We start from the raw sequence: 19,045 nt of genomic DNA on the forward strand, positions 1-19,045 counted from the left end.
AAACATACAGTCAATAATACAATAGAAAAGTCTATATACCGTGTGTGCAAATGAGGTAGGATAAGGGAGGTAAGGCAATAAATAGGCCATAGTGGCGAAATAATTACAATATAGCAATTAAACACTGGAGTGACAGATGTGCAGAAGATGAGTGTGCAAGTAGAGATACTGGGGTGCAAAGGAGCAAAATAAATAAAATAAATAACAGTATGGGGATGAGGTATTTGGAGGTATTTACAGATGGGCTATGTACAGGTGCAGTGATCTGTGAGCTGCATTGACAGCTGGTGCTTAAAGTTAGTGAGGGAGATATGAGTTTCCAGCTTCAGTGATTTTTGCAGTTCTTTCCAGTCATTGGCAGCAGAGAACTGGAAGGAGAGGCGGCCAAAGTAGGAATTGGCTTTTGGGGTGACCAGTGAAATATACCTGCTGGAGCGTGTGCTACGGGTGGGTGCTGCTATGGTGACCAGTGAGCTGAGATAAGGCGGGGCTTTGCCTAGCAGAGACTTATAGATGACCTGGAGCCAGTGGGGAAATTAATTTCTATCTGTACTTGGAGTAAAAAAAAAAAGTTCACCCAAAATAAGCTGGCGGTTTTGTTAAAAGTCTTCAGTGAACATTCAGTGAACTTTTTGGAAATTATTCGAAAACCTCCAAATAACCTAGAATTTCCCTTATCAGTTTAATAAAACTTTTCAAGGAACCAGAGTAAAACGTTCTCAGAACCTCCCTGCAACCTAAAAATAAACGATCCCAGAACAGCCAAAATGTTCATTTCTATTTCTAAAAAAATGGTTTTACTGGTCAGGAAACGCTTCGTTCCTACAACTTACAAGGAACCAAATGTGCTAGCTGGGTGTGCTGTGCTAGTGTAATGGAGCTGGAGGAGCAGAGAGCCTGGGGCAGGTAGGCAGGCCATGACCCGGGTCAGGTGCTTCTAGGCTGGGCTGAAGTGGTGCCATAGCCCCAGTGAAGACAAGGATCTGTCAGCAGCACCAACACCAGGCCAGAATCCCTACTGCTGCAGCTGCCTGCTCCTCTAGATTGAGAAACTCTCACCTGTGTCCCGACCAACACCCCCCTCTTCCTCCTCCTCCTTGAGTTGGATCCTCTCCACCATCATCAAAGACTGAGAAAGAGAGAGAGAGTTATAGGGAGAGAGACATAACTCTTGTGACACATTTGACAGAGGAAGCTGTTAGTCAAGGAGCTTGAAACTGTTTCTTCAACCCTTGTATCGAGTGACATCCTGGCAGAGCTACAAGAAGCTCTCACTATCCTGGTTGTGAGGGGAGGAGGAATGCAGAGCAATGCTCCAGAGTACGACTCCTGCTTCACACCTGCCTTTACACTGACTCCAGATCAGATCACAGAGGGAATGGAGGACAGACATTTTGCGTTTTTACACCAACAAAATATGTGAAGTAAGATCTGCTTTTCTTCCACATCAGATATCCAAATGTTCTGTTTACACTATAGCCTTGGATTTGGTGGGGCAAAAATCAAATTGAGACGCCAGGTCCATTTCTACACTATAACAAAATGAGTTGTGTGCAAGACTTCTCTTCGAAACTGATTTCAAGACATCCTCCCACCTCATTACAGAATAATAGACAGTTCGTATGTGAACAATATTAGAGAATCAGCCCTGTGTGTTCACCATTCGTTGAATGTTTCTAGTTAATTGCACTTTCCAGACCATGATGAGAATAATTAATGTGAATGAATAAAAACATAACACCTCCAGGTACCAGACGCCTAGATCGTTTATCGTCTTATTTTAGGACACACCAAAAATGCTTCGTCATTTCATATCCCTGTAATTTATATTCCTTAATACACTTCCCCCCTCTGAGAATGCATGGCAATGGGTTCAGATGAGGCATTTGAATTGTAACTCAGTCGTAGAGGGTTTTTTAGAGTGCCTGGATAAAATCAAGTTGGCACCAGTGACCTCATGTCATCGTTTAAGTAATCACTCTAAAAAAGTACAAAATATCATATTTTGCACTTTTTACTACAAAATATAATACAAAATATCATACTGTATTTAGTTTGCATCATTTTGGAATGTCATACAAACGCAAAAACATTTAGCATTCTATCTCAGGTTCTAGGATAAATATGGCTAAGCTCTCAGCTAATTGAGTTGAAAACAACCCAGCAAACACATCCTGTGTTCAAAGGGTCCAGCTAGAGAACATCAAAAAACGAGACATGATCTTCTATGTTTAACTCCACAGCAGTCCCTTCATCTCTCGTGCCAGCCAACTCTATTTAGGAAGCCACAAGAAAGTGTGTCTGACAGTGTGCAGGCAGGAGCAGTCCTGTAATTCCTCTTGATACCTGTGCATTAGCTGCTGCTGCTACTCACAGGGAGAACACATCAAATGGAGATTGAAAAAAATCTAAGTCATGAAATGTCATATGAGTATGGAGGTAGATTTCAATCCAAATGAATGAGATTATTCATTTCCAACCTTTTGACAGCAATCTCATATATCAAGCACATGTTTAAGACTAGACGGACGATCATTTCCCCCAGAAACTCATAAGAAATGGGATATTCTCTGCAAGTCGTTGCAATGTCACCCATAAAATTACAATGATTTGATTAGCATATTACCAAACTACTCAAATGTCAATCATTTTGTGTGGCAATGACACTGGGTTATTATTGAGTCATACAGTAAACTGATATCAGATGATAACCACATTGTAAATTACACATCCAATAAGGCTTTGACAGAGGTTTTAGGAGGATGAGAATCTCGACACAATATGTTTGTTCGGGCTGGCATTCATAACTCACTTAGACGGAAAAGGACTGTCTCCTCTTCAATACGGGATTGCGGGTGTCGTCTGGACTCCCCGAAAGGGTCGTTGTTTTATTTCTGAATACACGAATGAAGAAGACGTAACATCTGGGTCCCCAAATGGCACCCTATACACTATGTGTTCCTGTGTGACTCAGTTGGTAGTGCATGGTGCTTGCAAGGCCAGGGTTGTGGGTTTGATTCTCACAGGGGGGTCAGTACTGGGGGGGGGGGTGAAACTGTAGGCACTCACAACTTTAAGAGTGTCTGCTGTAATGTAAATGCACTACTTTTGAAAAAGTAGTGCACTATGTCGTGTAGGAAACAGGGTGTCGTTTGGGATGCAGCCTTCACGGGTCGACTAAACACTGCAGACAGACAGGTCAACAAGCCTGGTCCTGTAGTAAACCGTCAAACAGCAACGAAAAAAAGCCCTAGAAATTAGGAATGGCAAACATTTTAACGTGCTGCCACACCAATAAACCAGACAACGTTTAACCGCACAGCGTATAATTAATTATATATCATTAATTATATATAATTAACTATTTCCAAGCAGTTGCCTTTTTTTTAAGAACAGATGCAGGCTAGATGACCCGATATTAAGAAACCACATGTGAAGAGAGGAGCATAGAAACAGAGTATCGTGTTTATCTTCATAACATGTATGGCAATCCCCTGTCCTCCTTCCCTCCTTCTTTCCTCCCCCCATCAACTAGCAATTATATCCAGTTAGAGATTACGTGTGCTGCTCTGTTGCACCTCTGTCTTCTTCACAGGAACACACCGAGTCAATTTGGACTGATAATAATAACGGTCTGCTGGATTTTAGCCATTCATTTGATGAAGTGCTTTTCACCTTTTAGCTTGAATTATGCCCCGACATGCCAGAGAGAGAATTAGATGGCAGGGAGCAAGAGCTGTGTATCAGTCTTAGAGGATAGAGAGAGCTAGAAGAAGGGAAAAAAAGAAGAAGAGGGCATCTTGAAACGTCTCTTTTTTTGTTGTTTTTCGGGCCAGGTATATCCTGTTGACTGAAGTGGCCTTGGTTCATAACAGAGCGTGTCTGCTAGCAACAGCTTAGCTGGTCCACTGAGGTGTCTGTCCACACGTCTTTTGGGTTTCTTTAAAGGAGAAAACTAAGGCAGTCTCTCCTGAAAAGCTGAACAAAAATGTTTATTGTGATGACCCCGCTTGACACTATGGTGCTGCCTTCGACTTTAGAAAAAAACATGCTACTCCAAGGGTAGACTTTCAGTCAGCCGGGCAGTGAGAGATATGTGAGAGACTGTATTTGAATGTTCGTCTTCCAAGATGGACTCCAGTTGTCAGCATGTCATGCATTTGCTTTGAGGGATAATCTATTTTTCCATACCGGTTGCATCAATGTAACATTAATTTACAGTTGGAGTCAAGAGGAGAACTCCATTGATCCACATTGATGAAATTTGAAATGTAACAATCCTAACCTTTTGTTTGCTTAGATTTCTCCAAGCAATATAGTTGTACAGTCTGATCATGTGCTATAGGATTGACACTTGGTTGACAGGGTTTACTTAAGGAAATGTCTGCTTGCTTCTCAAATGGCACCCCGTTCCCTTTAAAGTGCACTACTTTTGACAAGGGTTTTGGTCAAAAGTAGTGCACTATATAGGGAATAGGGTGCCATTTGGGATGCACTCGCCGTGTAGAAGTGTGGTATTTCAGAGTATGTGTTCACCTGCATAAGTCCCAGGGGTCTGTAAGGACGCTGAGCACTTCTGCCTCATACTGTTGGGATACATGTGTGTCATGTTCAAGGTGAAATATCACATTTTTAGATGACAACACGCCCACAGTTACGAAAAGGTGAGAAGAGGCGAAGCAGAGAGTGCGTGTATGTTTACTTCCTCTTGGTGAAAAATGTTACACCTCTGCCTGAGAGCGCATGATTATGGGAAGTGAAAAAAGGAAAGAAAGGAACACTAAAACGGCTTAACATTTTTCCTGGCTACTTACGGGGTTTATAGACAATCTGGAATTCTTCCTGACCCGGCCTTTGTTTAGTAATAGGAAATAGAGGGCTTTGGAGAATGGGATCAGTTTGCTGTGGTCGGAGCCGTGTGTGGGTCTGGGGAGTTTCCGGGGGGGTTGAGTGAGTTTACACGTGTGTACCTGTGTATGTCTACTATGTGCAGTCCCGGACTATCGGATTTGGGGCCCCGGAGCAAATTTCTGGCAATTCTACACATTTTGCTATTATATGCTGTCTGGGGCCCAACAACCTCCAGGGGGGCTGGCCGCATGTGTGCCATGGTGATCACAGGATCATGTGGCCAGAGTGTTTGTGTGTTCATCTGTGTGGCTGTCTGGCTGTGTTATTGTGTGTTGTGAACATTTGTACAAAAGAAAAATTCTAATTTTGTGATATCCCTCCAATAGAAATGTCCCACACACACATCTCACACATATCTGATATTTCTCCTGCACTCCTATGCGCCTGCATGATACATTTTTATTCAAAGAATTTGGTTCCTGTTTCCTCCCCCCACTCTTTCATTTTACTGACGGGTATTCAGACTAGGAGGTGATGTCATAGTCTCATCCTTTTAAGAGTGACTGTGGACCATATATTTTGAGAGGAGAGCAGAGGAGAAAATCAGAGCATAATGCTCTATCTTTCTTCTCTCATCCAGACAAATCGCATTGTGCCCTTGTCTCCTCCATTTCAAGTACCCCACAGAATACATGATTGAGATGGTTTAACTAAGTACAGTGCCTTCAAAAAGTATTCACACCCATTGAATATTTCCACATTTTGTTGTGTTACAAAGTGGGATTAAAATGGATTTAATTGTAATTTTTTTGTCAACGACCTACACAAAATACTCTAATGTAAAACTGGAAGAAAACCCCCCGAATATATCTTGATTACATAAGTATTCAATCCCCTGAGTCAATACATGTTAGAATCACCTTTGGCAGCAACAGCTGTGAGTCTTTCTGGGTAAGTCGCTAAGAGCTTTGCACACCTGGATTGTACAATATTTGCACATTACTCTTTTAAAAATTCTTCAAGCTCTGTCAAGTTGGTTGTTGATCATTGCTAGACAGACATTTTCAAGTGTTGCCATAGATTTTCAAGCTGATTTAAGTCAAAACTGTAACTAGGCCACTCAGGAGCATTCAATGTCATCTTGGTAAGCAACTCCTGTGTATATTTGGCCTTGTGTTTTAGATTATTGTCCTGCTGAAAGGTGAATTTGTCTGAAAGGTGAATCTGTCTGTTGGAAAGCAGACTGAACCAGGTTTTCCTCTAGGATTTTGCCTGTGCTTAGCTCAATATCGTTTCTTTTCATCCCCCAAAAACTCCCCAGTCCTTGCCGATGACAAGTATACCCATAACATGATGCAGCCCCCACCATGCTTGAATGTGTTGTGTTGAATTTGCTCCAAACATAAATCTTTGTATCTCAGGACATAAAGTTAATTTATTTGCCACATTTCTTGCAGTTTTACTTTAGTAACTTATTTGCAAGCAGGATGCATGTTTTGGAATATTTTTATTCTGTACAGGCTTCTTCTTTTCACTCCGTCATTTTGGGTTAGTATTGTGGAGTAACTACAATGTTGTTGATCCATCCTCAGTTTTTTCCTATCACAGGTATTAAACTATGTAACTGTTATAACGTCACCATTGGCCTCCGGTAACTGAGATAGGAAGGATGCCTGTATCTTTGTAGTGACTGGGTGTTGATGCACCATCCAAAATGTAACGAATATATCTACCAATATGTGCCCTTTTTTGCAAGGCTTTGGAAAAACCTACATGGTCTTTTGGCTGGATCTGTGCTTGAAATTCGCTGCTCGACTGAGGGACCTTACAGAAAATTAGGGTGCATTAGTAAATTCACAGAATAACTGATGAATTTACGAACACCCAACACCCGTTCAATATGGCCGGTGTTCAGTAAACATTGGCAAAAAAACATTACTAAAAAGTTTCCAGCAGCACAGTTACAGTCACCAACGCTCTGGATAACATGAAAACAGCCTAACCAGCTCTGCTAGGGCGTGTAAAATGGTCAGAGTAGGGTGTTCTCTCATTTGTTTCTGGAACTAGCTAGCCAACGTTAGCCAGTTAGCTTAGGTGCTTGACTGCAGTTGCGAGGTCAGAACGTTCGGATGAACCCTACTCCTCGACCAGAGCGTCCAGTATGCTCCACACGCTCTGAATTTACAATCTGACAATCTGACAAAGCTCGGAACTTAGAATGCCCAGAGCGCACTCTGAGTGCCCTCTGGCACTCCAGATTGAATTTACAAACACACCCTTAATTGTATGTGTGGGGTACAGAGATGAGGTAGTCATTCAAATATCATGTTAAACACTATTAATTAACACAGATTCAATGCAACATATTATTTGACTTGTTTAACAAATGCTTACTCCCGGCGATGTCATTTACAAAATAGCCTCCAACACTCTACTCAACAAATTGGATGCAGTCTATCACAGTGCCATCCGTTTTGTCAAAAAAGCCCCATATACCACCCACCACTGTGACCTATATGCTCTCGTTGGCTGGCCCTCGCTTCATACTTGTCGCCATACCCCACTGGCTCCAGGTCATCTACAAGTCTCTGCTAGGTAAAGCCCCGCCTTATCTCAGCTCACTGGTCACCATAGCAGCACCCACCCGTAACACGCCCTCCAGCAGGTATGTCTCACTGGTCACCCCCAAAGCCAATTCTTCCTTTGGCTGCCTCTCCATCCAGTTCTCTGCTGCCAATGACTGGAACGAACTGCAAAAATCACTGAAGCTGGAGACTCTTACGTCCCTCACTAGCTTTAAGCACCAGCTGTATTTATTTATTTATCTTGCTCCTTTGCACCCAGTATCTCTACTTGCACATTCATCTTCTGCACACCCTACCACTCCAGTGTTTAATTGCTATATTGTAATTACTTCGCCACCATGGCCTATTTATTGCCTTACCTCTCTTATCCTATCTCATTTGCACATGCTGCATATATATTTTTCTACTGTATTATTGACTGCATGTTTGTTTTACTCCATGTGTAACTCTGTGTTGTTGTATGTGTTGAACTGCTTTGCTTTATCTTGGCCAGGTCGCAGTTGCAAATGTGAACTTGTTCTCAATTAGCCTACCATGTTAAATAAAGGTGAAAAACATATATATATATATATATATAAAAGATATTAAGGCATGCCAAAACCAAGGGGTTAACTACTTATTAACTCAAGACATTACATTTTTTCATTCTTAATGAATGAGTAAACATTTCTCAATACATAATTCCACTTTGACATTATGGGGTACTGTGTGTAGGCCAGTGACACAAAATCTCAATTTAGTCCATTTTTAAATTCAGGATGTAACACAACAAAATGTGGAACAAGTCAAAGGGGTGTGAATACTTTCTGAAGGCACTGCACCTGTGTGTGTTTGGACTTAAATATAATATAATCCCCGTATGTCTTTGTATCTGTCTCTTCCATATAAGAAGCTAACTAATTTATGTTGATATATAACTTACCACTCTCACTATAAATGTAGCTAAATGAACCAGTATTAGCTCAGTTAACTGAACCAGTATTAGCTCAGTTAACTGAACCAGTATTAGCTCAGTTAACTGAACCAGTATTAGCTCAGTTTACTGAACCAGTATTAGCTCAGTTTACTGAACCAGCATTAGCTCAGTTTACTGAACCAGCATTAGCTCAGTCAACTGAACCAGTATTAGCTCAGTCAACTGAACCAGTATTAGCTCAGTAACCATACATTTTCAGTGTATGCCTATAGATCCCCTGAACATCTCTCTACAGCAGCAGCAGAGTCCTCCAGTGAATCTAAGTTAAATAGATGAACACTCTCCTCTCTCCCGAGGACTGCGGCGTTGCATCTGTCAGGCGGCACTAAATTTAGCGCTGGCGTTTATTTACCTGATGCCCTTGCTGGAGTGTCCTTGCTAAATGAAGGGCAAACAGGCCTGTCACCAATCAGAGCAGCGCGCTGCACACTCAACCCCTCGGGAACTCATGGATCACAGACGCACACATGCATGATACACACACACGTATGGGTGCATGCACAAACATACACACACACGCACAAGGACACACACAGTCCCTCCCAATCTCTATGGCCACAATCCCATCCAGGTATATACACTATCATCGCACTAAGGAACTAGCTCTGAGGTCTTTAGAGCCCAGTTTGTCAATGAACCAGAGGATTTTGTGAACCAGAAACAATATGTTTCAACTTCTATTGCTATTTGAGATTTGTTTTAGTGTCATTTTTTGGGTTTGGTGGTGGTAGAGTGGTGTTTTTCACCTTTGGTGTTTTTGTGTTGTTGAGGTGTTAAGCGCACAGCTGCCATATGGATAAGTGCATCTCTATGGTGCTCCTGAGACATCCCTCTTGTTCCTGCGGCATTCCAGATCCGTCCTTCCTGTGGTTCCCCCTGTATGGCACTGATTGACAAGTGTCCGCTCCTCTCAGCCGCATAATCAATCTGGTAATTGATGTCAGAGGGTCGGCTGCTGTTGTCTTTCTTTGCCTAATTCATCTTTGTCACCACTGAGGAGAAGGAGTAGGAGTTGGGAAGGTTTTTTTCTGTTCTCTTCCACTCTCTCTCTCTCTTCTTTCTCTCTCTTGCTCCCTCTCTCCTCTTTCTCTTTCTCTCTCCCTCCCTCTCTCTCGTCCTCTCTATTTTTGAGCTTAGTCAAGACTCTCCTCAGAGACACGTATGTTATTCCCTTCATGGTTTATGCATGTTATTGTGCCGGGTTCATTGTGTCTGGCAGGCAGGGTCTTTAAGGGGAAGGTAAATGTTAGGCTTGCTGTTTCCATTAGTAACAAACAGGCCTGCAGGAAACAGGGTGGTCAACCTGCCAGGCCTCAGTCCACTCTGTTCACCTTCTATGTCGCAAATGGCATCCTATTCCCTATAGGGAATAGGCTGCCATTTGGGAAGGACACAATTTATAATTTCACAGACAATACTAGGTCTTTTGCATTATTGTAATTACCTGCGTTCATGTCTTGTTTGTACAATATACAGCTACCTTTATACAGATGTATGATCTTTTAAAAAAAAAGTAAAAAGTTAGGGGGTGGATCAGCTTTAATATTGCAGATAGATTACTGCTTCCATCAATGTAATTGTCTGCATAATTTCCAATCCCCCATATATTTTGGGGGTAAATACATACATACATACATACATACATACATACATACATACATACATACATACATACATACATACATACACTTTATTTTAGAATATACCTTTATTATTCCCTGCAAATCCTACCACCTCTCCCCCAATTGGAGTAAACTATTTACATTTAGGCTTCTACCTTCAGTTTATACATACTATACACATTTTACAGACACAATCTATTTTACAATAGTTATATATATATATATTTTTTGTCCTACCCTTACTCTATTTCTGAAGTCCATTCAGTTTGATTTCAATTTGACATATATTTGTAACTGTGCTATTTCACAAAAGTTCTGAACCTAAATACATTTTACAGATCCCGTATTTTTTACAGATGTATGATCTTAATTTCAGCCGGTTTGCTACAGCAGGAAAATAATCCTACAGCAACAGGAAATGGGAATTATTATGTGGTTAAGTGGTTTATAATTAATACACATTTTTTTGAAGGGGTTGATATATTTTTGATTAGGGGAAATCAAGTCTGACATTTTAAAGTGTAAATTACACTAGAAGTTCTCAGCAACAAAAGAGTGATCAAATTAATATTCTACATCCTACATCATGACCATCCATAGCAGTACATTGAACTTTGTGGGGTCGTAATGATGGGAGCATACACATTGTCTGCATCCAAAATGGCACACTATTCCCTATGTAATGCAATACTTTTGACCAGGGCTGTTGTCAAAAGTAGTGCACTGTGTAGGGAATAGTGTACCATTTAGGACACATACTATGCATGCTCTCTGATGGCAGAGACCCTGGAAACAGCCCACTCCACGTCTTCAACTCCTGATTATTTAACTGGCCTCACCACCGAGGATGCCAATCAAGCTGCTGATTGGATGTCACAGACCTGCAGGATTTTCAATAGACCCTGAGCACTGTGCTGCAAAGAACAGCATCCTCTTTTACACCCTATATTCATTGCTATACATCTTAAAAGAAGTAACAGAATGGGTCCATCTAATTCGGCACACTTCCCCAAACTCATGGCTTAGCCCCCCAGTGCCCCCTATTGGTCCCCCACTCATCTGTTGCCTCCATGGACCTAGTCTTTCTCTAAATAGTCAATACTTTATCTAAATAGTAAAACCCACTTTGTTTAGAGACAATTTAAAATTGTTACAGATTGTGTTTTTGACAACAACCAAGATAACAGCTGGAGGTGTTCTGATTTCTTCCACGCACGTCATTAAACATACCGATTTTAAATCATCTCTTCCCTGTAAACAATCCCTATGGAGTGAATAGCATTTCCGCGAGCACACTTTCTCTTCCTTCCCTCCCTCTTTCCATCTCTCTCTCTCTCTATCTCTTTCTCTCTCTCCCCCCCTCACCCCTGCAGTTTGATGCAGGGGTGAGGTGTCCTGATAAGTATGATTATTATGGGGAATAGAGAGAGCGAGGGTCCAATTCTAACCCTGTCTATCAGCTCGCTCCCTCACTATCCCTCTCCCGCGACAATAACACTCTGCAATTTTTACACATTGATCACAGACCCATTAAAGGTATTCAGTCCCTTTTGTCTCCCCCCCCCCCGCAATCTTTTCTCTATAAGGGCTTGAACCGCGGCATCAGTCTGCTGCTATAAGCTCAGAGTGTATTTCTCAGAGCTGTTGACAGCAGCCATTATTGAGACAACCTACCCAGGGTGTGCACCCTGTTCACTATTCCCTACACTACTTTTGACCAGAGCCCTTTGGGAATAGGGAATAGGGTGCCATTTGGGACGCGGGCGACGGCATTATGCAACGGAACCTTGTCAGATCATGTCATGTTAATAGAATAAAAATAGTTGTATTTTTCCATACATTCAAGAGTATGGCCTGATTTTATGTTATTGCTTGTGCATGTTTTTTTTCCCAGTGGAAAGTAAGGCTCTTAACATAGTTTGGGGATCAGACTCTAGCTTAGGAACCTTTTTATAGTCATTATAATCCTAACATTATAAATGTATTGCCCGACTCCCAACATGTCCTTCCAAAGCATGTCCACTTAAGAGAACCCCATCATTCCTGACACGGTGTTCACATATGAAAGACCTCCGAAATGAAGTGGGAGAAGCTAAGGTCTCAGACTCACCGTGGAACACATATAGTAAATCCTCATATAGCAGTGATGATGGAAATACAATGATAAAGAAATCCTGTTGTCTGCAAATGGATGGAAATTGGACGGAGCTAAGTAATAGCATATTTTGGGGCGCTGTCGGTGCCTGGTGAAGTGAATGAAGATGTCATAAAACGTGTCTTTCAAAGGAAGTCAAGGTGGTTGGAGGCTCACATCAAAGTTCCCTGGGAGGAGATACAAATTGCCTGTGAGTCCCAGGGGTCATGCTCAATGCCAGTCAGCTGAATGGTCTCTACAGTCACATCTAATTGGTCTGTCTGTATCGTGCCGCTTCCCGTCTGCCTGCACAGTGTCACGGTGCACGTTATTTCAACCCTGACCTGTGAGGGTGGGCGTATGACCCTCTGTCCCACAAACAGACAGAGAGAGGAGAGTAGGCCTCCTTCCCACATAGAAATGTGCCCTGTCCAGCTCTCCTACAGTGCTCTATAACAATTCAAAATCATATTCATTTCCCATATCTGTTTGTTTAACTTACAGTGTCAAATATAACTGTCTAGGTAACTAAATGAACTGAGTAGTGGCAACTTACAAAACGCCAGCAGTAGTCATGATAACTTGATTACATTAAGTCAAACTTACTCAATTGCTCAATGTGTCTCTCTTTACTAATACATGGTTGAAGTATAAAGTATTTATGAAACTCTGTCGATTCAGACACGTTTAACAGTGAGTGGCATGTCTGTTCACCATCCAGTTAACAAAGGCAGAGATTTAGGCCAAACCAGGTCCAGCTAGTTCTAAATGAGATGACTGGGAGGTATAGCCCCCATCATCACAATCATTCCACTGAAAGGCTGAGAGTCCACTCGTTTTCGCTGTGTGTGAAATGACAAGAATCCCTGTCATTGACTCTGAGGCAGACATGTATTTATAGAAAAGCATTTGGGGCAGTAAATTCAACACATTTTGTCGTGCCGACGTCCAGTCTGTAGCGAGTGAGTGAGTTTTTACACACTTCCCTGTCAGTTTTTAGGGCGCTTCGCAAGCAGAGGATGTGGCAAAGTCTCACGGGTCAGACCCAACTGTAGTGCCGTCGGAAACCGGCCTCTCTTAGTTTGGTGAGGTCGGACAAAACACTGTGTACCAAGAACATTAATTCAACTGAACGCGTACATGACTGAAACGGCTGCATTTGTAAAAACCTATAACCAATGTATGAGAAATATGTGATTCTCCTTAACCAACATAGCAACGTTCCAAGACTCTTTAGGGAACATTCTGTGCTGGCTGGGGTTTGAGCGTGTGGATTTCTTAGGTCCTGCATCGACATTGTACAAACTGACAGTTTATAGAGAAACACTAGGATTATCCCTTTGAGAAAGAACCACACGATTTCACATGTGAAATTTCCATATGTGAAATCATGTGTTTTTAGAACACTTCACATGTGATGATTCTTGTGTAAGCCCTAACAAACCTACAAAACTGTCAGTGCTCAACCTTAACATGTGTTGACAATAGAACAGAACAGATTAACTGGAATGATATTTACTCTCACGGGTGGCCAAAAATAACTATCTGAAAGCCACACCGCTAGTAAAACACTCCTCTAGTCTTCTGATCTGACCCGGTGGATCATAGCTCAATAACCCAGCATCAACAACCCAACTTAAAGAAAACAATGGATTGTTTGTGACCAAACTGGCTTGACCAAAATAACCCAACGTGTGTTCAATCCAATATTTAAGCGAATTGGGTTGTTTTTAACCCAGAATAAGTACATCTCAGCTTTGTTAAAAATACACTCAAGAAAGATTATTATATTCATCATAGTGATCCAGGAGTGACATTAAAACAGAATGGTATGCCCCACCAACATTATACAACTATACAATCAGATGATGAGAGAATAGTCCGATTAACTGAAATATGCACTACCGTTCAAAGGTTTGGGGTCACTTAGAAATGTCCTTGTTTTTGAAAGAAAAGCACATTTTTGCCCATTAAAATATCATCAAATTGATCAGTAAAAAAGTGTAGACATTGTTAATGTTGTAAATGACTGTTGTAGCTGGAAACGGCAGATTTTTTATGGACTATCTACATAGGCGTACAGAGGCACTGAAGTCCACAAGCAAAGTGAAAAGGTGAGAGAAGGAGAGGGTGTAGATGCCAAAAGGAATGCATTGATCAAAGGGATCACGCTGTTTGTATGTGACTGCTATGAAAGTGAAGTGTGTTTGCTTGTGATCAGGAGTGTATTCGTTTGGTTGAAAAACGATTCGGTTGAAAAAAAATTCTGAAACGGAAGCAAGCAGGGATAAACATACCTGAATTTGTCCAATAGAAACTCTCATTTGCAACTGTCGGACTAATGATTTCACAAGGTGCAAAGTGGTATTGAATGTGTCACTGTCTGTCACCTTGATTACTCAAATTTCTCTCGAACCTGTTGCCCTTACGTTGTAAACTTTCATTCAGGTTGTAGCAACCTCATGATGGGTATAAGGAAAAGTTTGAGTATCGTGTAGTAGCTTAAACCTACTGATGTTACATTGAGCTGCGTGAATGGAATACGAATGACAGTCATACAATATGCTGTAATAGAAATAAGGCCGTGCCCTAAAACGGCTCCGACCGCCATTCGCATCCCCATGTTGTCACATGTACTTCACGAGGTCACATTTTTACATGTGTCTTTTCGTGTTATAACACGTCGCTTTCACATGTTATCAGAGAATGAGAATGAGAATGTCCACTTCTGACTTGATGGCTTTGGCACTGACTGATCTCTTCTTGGATGACCTCCTCCTCTCGGCCTTTTTGACAGGCCTTTTTGACCTGGGATGAGAATGATGACGTGTCTTTACAAAGATGAAGGCCTCAATCCCTTTCCTCAAAACAGCTGGCACCTGTCTAGTCCCCCTGCGATGATCCCCCTTAGCTTGTGATCTGGGCTTTTAAAGACTTTACTACCCACAGTAGCCTAAAGATGCAGTGCACAAAGCTTTAAACCTAACCCTCTCCTTACTTGACGAAGCACCGACCTGCTGTCAGGCTGTAAAGATAAAGGGCGGGGTGCTTTTCCCACCTGCACAAAGAGACCTGAGATAAGCACAACTGCCACTATTCATGTCAGTCACAAAATGCACTACTGTTGCTCCGGTAATAACATACACCATTACTTCACTATCTCCTTATTCCAATTTACCGTATGTCTGATTTGCTGAAGAATTTAAGATTTATAGAACTGGCGGTTGTGTACATTATTGGCTTGGCCGTGAAGTTCGTCCTTATCTGATGACGTACTAGAATATATATGGAGATTTGACGTCTTAAGCGTACAGTATGTGTTCAAACACTCTACACTCCCGAAACAATGTTCTCATTTGTTTTTGAATCGTTGAAGTGTATTTTGTTTTTTGTGTCGTCTTGTTTTCCCGACCGCCACAGGATTAGTGAAACTTACTGAGTTTACTGCAAGACTTTAGTCATCAGGAAGGAAGGAGGGGCTCCTCATTGCTCTTTGGACTATGATCCCGGCAGGCTAGTGTTAACGAATCGGGTTTGGCTCGACTTGGAGGTAGAGGAACTGCACTTAGAGTCAACATCCCAAATGGCACCCTATTCCCTTTACAGTGCATTATTGTTGATCAGTGCCCATAGGTCAAGTCTGTCTTGCTCGTCAAAAGTAGTGCACTATATAGGAAATAGGGTGCCATTTGGGAGAATACTAGAGGATTGGAGTCAGACACTGTCTGGTGAGAGATAACGAGGAGAACACAATTACGTCACAGAAGGGAACGAGCAATCAATGGCAGCAGCCTGCGATCGATAGCCATGCTCTTTAGGTTGGAGCCACCGGAGCTGGGCTATGTCTACTCCACAGCAGTTTATGCCAGCACTAATCTAACACGCCAATTTTACATCTCTACTAACAGCATTATAATTCACAGAGACAGACCGAGAGAGAGAGAGAGGCCCCCAGAGGAGAGAGACAGATAGAGATGGAGCGGCAGAGAAAGAGACAGAGAGATATTTTCTCTGCTCTTTTCATATGAGGGGTATTTTCGGCGTGGTATGTGTGGAGTGGACATTGTAAAAGGACACACCTAGCACTAGTCTGTCTGTCTGTATGCACAGTCATTCAATCAATAGCTTACTGTCTGTCTGTCTGTCTGTCTGTCTGTCTGTCTGTCTGTCTGTCTGTCTGTCTGTCTGTCTGTCTGTCTGTCTGTCTGTCTGTCTGTCTGTCTGTCTGTCTGTCTGTCTGTCTGTCTGTCTGTCTGTCTGTCTGTCTGTCTGTCTGTCTGTCTGTCTGTCTGTCTGTCGTCTGTCTGTCTGTCTGTCTGTCTGTCTGTCTGTCTGTCTGTCTGTCTGTCTGTCTGTCTGTCTGTCTGTCTGTCTGTCTGTCTGTCTGTCTGTCTGTCTGTCTCTGTCTGTCTGTCTGTCTGTCTGTCTGTCTGTCTGTCTGTCTGTCTGTCTGTCTGTCTGTCTGTCTGTCTGTCTGTCTGTCTGTCTGTCTGTCTGTCTGTCTGTCTGTCTGTCTGTCTGTCTGTCTGTCTGTCTGTCTGTCTGTCTGTCTGTCTGTCTGTCTGTCTGTCTGTCTGTCTGTCTGTCTGTACAGTCATTCCATCAATAGCTTTAGTTTAAATACCTCCTCTTCCCTGAAATCAGTTTGTTTACCTGAAATGAGGTACCAGAATAGAACATCCACAGTTACGTATGACACATAAGACACAGGCATGAGAAGATACATTTTTACACAGTTGCTATTTTATTTTGATGTTTTATTGAACTTTTATTTAACTAATCAGACATCAAAGCTGTTTTAATAGGGGTCAAACCACAATCGTGTGCACAACCACTACAACAGGTACTTAAACACAAGTGTCTACATCGTATCACTTATATGTGGTCTAAAACATAAAAACATGACAAGGACTGTGAGTAATAAACACATCTTCTTAACAGGGACCTGGTTGTTATTTGCCTGGGAGACAGAGCATTTTTATAAGCCATCATAAAGGGATTTGGAAAGTTAATGTGTTGTTTGAAGTGTCCACCAGGCTTCAGAGCTGAAAGGAAGGTGAACATCTGAACTTGATCTCCATGCTAACCCACAGTGTGTGTCCCAAATGTCACCATCGTCCCTATTGAGTGCACTACTTCTGACCAGAGTCCTTTGACCAGGGCCGATATGGCTCTGGTCAGGGAATACTTTCTAGGGAATACGGTGCCATTTGGGAGGAACCCCCAGACAGTCCAAAGACAACAGCAACAGAAGTACGAAGACCGAGCCTTTGTTAAAGTGCTGTTTGTGAGGGAGATTATATTGTTCCCGGTGGTGGTGAGGAGATGGGGTGTGGGGATGAGGAATGACTGGCAGGGGTCACTGGGAAAGTGTGACTCAGAGTGCAGCGCCATCAGGGTCTAATCAGCTCGCTACTATCCAGGCTCATCCTCCAGAGCGCAGTTTGACATCTGCCTTCAATACCCGCTCACAACTCTGCTCTCCTCAACTTAGTTTGCCACATTGGGCTGGTCTCTCAAGGTGCGTCCGAAATGGCACCATATCCCTAGATAGTGCACTTGACCAGGGACGCTCTGTGACGGTCATGGCATTTTGGATGGCGGTAATTGGCCAGCCAAGTGACCGCGGTCACCGTAATAACCGTTCGAATAGGCACACATTTTCTCCTCTTCTCCACTTCTCCACTTCCGACTGCATGTGCTGCCGTAAAAATAGAACGAATAAAATGAATAGATCCCACCTTCGGTCAGCTGTTGGTTCCACCCCCCTCGAAACCCCCCCCAAAGTAGATATATTTTTGTCAACAGATATGACAGGTATTTTATTTTAATGACGGTCTTCATCCATAACTGTGGGTTACACCGTTATATGGCGATGCTTTGGTCAAAAGTAGTGCATTACAAAGGGAACGGGTGCCATTTGGGATACACCCTCAGTATAAGCCCCACTGTCTGTCTGCCACACACTATTGACATAACCCACTCTTTCAGTCACTCGCCTTATTAGCTTCTGTTTTGCTGTTTTTCTGAAAGCTAGTCTTGGCGCAAACACTCACAAACACACACACACGCACACACACACACACTCACGAAACTCAGTTCTTCCCGAGAGTTTGTCAGTTGGAAGTTTTGACGTTAAGTGTGAACTATGTAAAGGACTCCTGGTGTGATTGCCTGCGAAGAGAACTGGACAGTTGTGTTATCGTCACTGTCGCTAGCTGGTCAGTTGTGTTATCGTCACTGTCGCTAGCTAGTCAGTTAGATGCAACTCTATCCGTATTGGTATGAGGTAGTTGTCTACTTTTGACTCGTTGGCTTTATGATGTCTAAGCAGACATTACAAATATGCAGTCTGTGACTCATGAAGTTAATGGTTACTTTACCTTTGGTTAATATCATAATCAATTAGGAAATAGGGACGAACTGTATCTTCAGACAGCATGAGTAATACTTTGGAATCAATCCTGGACAGTGTTGAACATTTCTTCCAAGCTTACTTCTGACAAAGAACCAGCAAAGACCCAGTCTGATGACAGATGCATTGTTGCTCCAAGGACAGAAATCATCCACATGGATGGGAAAGAGCCGATTGAGAGTGTGCATGGCTGGCATGTTAGCATACCCTAACGACTAGCAGATACTGGGGTGGTTAGTGTGGTTGGCATGGGGTAGCGCAGTAGCCTGTTCCTGTGGCATAATTAAGCTATGTTGGTGTTTTCTGTGTTCCGGAGTTCATTTGACTAAGGAGGGAATTATAGCCTCTATTTGGTAGGCCTGAGGTGATATGGCACACACTTGAAGGACTCGGGATCATTACACAGATAGTATCTGTTTCCTTGGGTTTAGAAAAAACGCCGATTGAACAGATCATGTCGAA

The 19,045-nt window shown here is 42.4% G+C and overlaps 1 pseudogene; it reads right to left on the reverse strand.

Moving 5' to 3' along the window:
• Positions 1-19,045, reverse strand: part of LOC135563702 (RING finger protein 32-like) — a 103,075-nt pseudogene that overhangs the window by 77,115 nt on the left and 6,915 nt on the right.

This window comes from Oncorhynchus nerka, linkage group LG22 (assembly GCF_034236695.1).
Source record: "Oncorhynchus nerka isolate Pitt River linkage group LG22, Oner_Uvic_2.0, whole genome shotgun sequence".
NCBI lineage: Eukaryota > Metazoa > Chordata > Actinopteri > Salmoniformes > Salmonidae > Oncorhynchus > Oncorhynchus nerka.